The following is a 3,993-nucleotide window of genomic DNA, read 5'->3' as shown; positions in this document are numbered from 1 at the left end:
GTGTGTGTGTGTGTGTGTGTGAGTGTTTATATACCTATACAGATTTGCATGCATTGGATACAAACATATACAGACACAGATGCAGATGCAACCATGTGATAAATTTGACAGACAGACAGGCAGACAAATACTGTTTTCCCCATATCTCCATACACACATAGACACAAATATATGTGTCCATGCACACAACGCACACACAACACACAAACACACAAACACACAAACCTACACCCACACACAACCAAACAAACAACACGGCTAACTAACATTTGTATAGATCATGATATTGTTATAGCTGCATGTAAATGTGTTTACGTGGACGTATGAGAGTAAGAGACTACATGTATGTGAAATCGAAATGTTTGTTGTTCACATTCGATGCTGGATCATTATTAAATACACGTTCACGGTCCTCTAGCAAAGATATACCAATTTTGTTTCAATTTTGCTCTAAATAGACTAATGAGATGCCAAGAAATGTTTATCTTTCTCATCTGATGTATTAGTGATACTGTTGAGGCGCAATGGCCCAGTGGTTAGGGCAACGGACATGCGGTCATAGGATCGCGGTTTCGATTCCCAGACCGGGTGTTATAAATGTTTATTGAGCAAAACACCCAAAGTTCCACGAGGTTCCAGCAGGGGGTGGTGACGAACCCTGCTGTATTCTTTTATCAGAACTTTCTCTCACTCTTTCTTCCTGTTTGTGTTGTACCTGTATTTCAAAAGGGTCAGCCTTGTCACACTGTGTCACACTGAATCTTCCCGAGAACTACGTTAAGGGTACACGTATCTGTGGAATGCTCAGCCACTTGCACGTTAATTTCACGAGCAGGCTGTTCCGTTGATCGTATCAAGTGGAACACTCGTCGTCGTAACCGACGGAGTACCACGATTATTGATACTACGATATCGTTTGTGTTAAAGCTCGGTTTCAAGTGACTCTCGGCGTTGTTTGTCTGTTGATTTAATATATGGATACATTACTCATATTATTATATGTATTTCTATATATGAACATATATCTATATATGTATTGTACACACACACACACACATACACACACGTACACACACACGTTCACAGACACAGATAGATATATATACATATAAATACATAAATACATAAATATACACATGTATTTACCTCCATACACATACATGCCAGTATATAATTTAGAGAAAAGAATTTGAGTTTTTACCTGTAAATTTGGATTTTTATCCCTAATATTATATATATATATATATATATATATATATATATATATACACATACATATTCATATGTGCGTGTGTGTATCAATGTTGGATTTTAGTTATAATAAAAACAATGTCACATTAATATGAAGGGTTAGTTGTAGACTGCAAATGTATTACTATTAAGCAGGAATATTATTGTGAGTGACTTCGAAGTTTCGCCAACTAAGCCATCATCGAAGTGCAGTCTGACGATGGTTTAGCTGGCCAAAACTTCGACATCACTGTCAATAATATTTTTGTTTAAGAATTATATATATATACATATATATATACATATATATATATACATATATATATATACATACATATATATACATACATATATATATATATATATATATATATATATATATATATATATATATATATATATATATATATATATCATACATATTTCACATTTATAAATATTTTACGCATGATATTTATTATAAAAAATTATTACATATGCTTAGGTACATATATAAATAATATACATACATATATAAATTCAGTGCTGTTTGTGTATACATACATACATACATACATACATACATATACTGAGGGACTTCGAAGTTATTACTAATTATTAACTAGTTGGAAGCTGGAGCTTCGCAATCACTGTCTATCTTTTCTGTGTAAAAATTAATATATATGTACTCTGCTAAAAAGTGTCGTGTAATCCTTCAGTTTGGTGTAAAGTATATGTCATATATTAATTCACCAAAAAAACAAACCTCAATATACAACCGCACGCGCACACACACACACACACACACACACACATATATATATTTTTAGTGTGTGTATATGCAAGTATATACATGTATTTATACACACATACCCGCACACACTCACGCACGCACACACACACACATATAAATAAGAGAGTGAAAGCAGAGATAGTGAAAGATATTGATATAGGCTGATCTATATACACATAAATGCAATGATTAGTTGTGTAAATGTATTACTTGCACACGTGCACACGCTGATCATAGCATAAACTCCCAATCTACGCACGCGTCAATGCAGCAGACTTATTCTAAATATAATGGACGCTTCTTATCTCTGAGGAGCCGTAACTTACCGAACACACACGAAAGCTACGTTCTAGCCTTCGACAATCCCCGGCAATGTACTTTCATTACCTCACTTGTTTTCTGTATGTGATACAGATATTAGTTCTTAGTTATGATTCTTATTTTAGCCTCTGTTATTCCAAAACATTCATATATACATAAATACATGCACATACATACATACCCCACACACACACATACACACACATACATACATACATACATACATAAGCACTTGTATAAATATACATATATATACATTCAATCATACGCCAGCATACATATACATACATGACTATAGATGCCTATTGTTGGAGGGAGAATTGAATATATCTGTGTGTGCATAATACAGTATGTATGCACGTACGTATGTATTTATGTATGTATAGATGTATGTATGTACGTATGTACGTATATATATGTTTGCGCATATTTTGTATATATGTACGCGTGAATATATGTATATTTACTCGTATATATGTATGCATGATGCATGTATATATATATGTATGTATACATCTATATGCATGCATGTGTCTTTTCCACTTTGACCTGAAAACTAGATCGAAGTATGTCACTCGTTGAAATCGTTAATATACAAACCTCATGTCACACGAGAGCTAAATCTGTAGGCGAGAAATAGCCAGTTTCGTTGTTCCCCTGCTGAATGTTTGCTATCCTATGTTAGATGTGATATAATGTAAATGTTAGTAGAACATTTATACAAAATTATTCTTTCCTTTCAGCTTTTTTGTTGTTGTTTTTTTTTTCCTTTTTAGTGTATCATTTTTGTCTCTTCTCTTCTTCCTGTATCTTTCTGTTTAGTTCAGTCTTGTTATCTTCATCGGTAAAAGGCAGATTCCATAAAATCTAATAGATGTAGACGTGGAATGTGATATGTATGAAAGAAAGAAAGAAAGAAAAGAGAAAGATAGAATAATAATAATAATAATAATAATAATAATAATAATAATAATAATAATAATAATAATGATTTTAAAAAAATGAAAACAAGTCAGCAGAAAGGAAGTGATAGCTTTGTCAGAAAAATAATAAAGAAAATGTATTGTTCCTCAGACGGTAACTTAAGAGGAGATAGATTATATGTATCTCGGAAAGACAATAAGAAAACGAAAAATAATAAAATAAATCAGAAACAGAAAACAGTGAATTAAGACGTGTGATGCGCGAAAAGAAATATATGCGATTATAATATTGATATCTTCAACTCTCTTCTGTAAGTTCGCATTTCATGTATGTATGTATGTATATAAAGAAATAACTTCAACACTTTTTTTCGTTTCTTCTCTGGATCAGAATTTGTTTATCGTTGTATGTTTGTCAGTGTTTGTCTTTTGTTTTTACTCAATTTCTTTTTTCTTTTTTTTTTTTCGATTTTATGGAATTTCTTACAGACCTTTTTGTTTTGTTTTGTTTTTGTTTGTTATTGTTTACTGATATGTTGTTGTTTTTGTTTTTTGCTCTTTTTTTTTTTTGTTTTTTTTCGTTTTTCCTGCCTCCCTTGTCCGACTACAGTTTTGTGCAGAGTGTACACACTGGACCGATTCTGTGTCGTGCAAACACAGATTTGTTATAGTTTAACAAAGTGATGATGATGATGATGATGATGATGATGACGACGATGATGATGATGATGATGATGATGATGACGA

The 3,993-nt window shown here is 32.3% G+C and overlaps 1 long non-coding RNA gene across 1 annotated transcript in view; it reads right to left on the bottom strand.

Moving 5' to 3' along the window:
• The window catches only part of LOC106880274 (uncharacterized), a 22,777-nt gene extending 18,790 nt beyond the window's left edge, over window positions 1-3,987 (bottom strand). The window contains exon 1 of the long non-coding RNA XR_001410731.2: window positions 2,924-3,987. This is a non-coding gene — a long non-coding RNA (uncharacterized LOC106880274). The remainder of the gene's footprint in view (window positions 1-2,923) is intronic.
• Window positions 3,988-3,993: the final 6 nt, after the last annotated feature.

This window comes from Octopus bimaculoides, chromosome 5 (assembly GCF_001194135.2).
Source record: "Octopus bimaculoides isolate UCB-OBI-ISO-001 chromosome 5, ASM119413v2, whole genome shotgun sequence".
Lineage (NCBI taxonomy): Eukaryota > Metazoa > Mollusca > Cephalopoda > Octopoda > Octopodidae > Octopus > Octopus bimaculoides.
The sequence above is the reverse complement of the archived record's forward strand: the minus strand, read 5'-3'. Positions and strand labels throughout refer to the sequence as shown.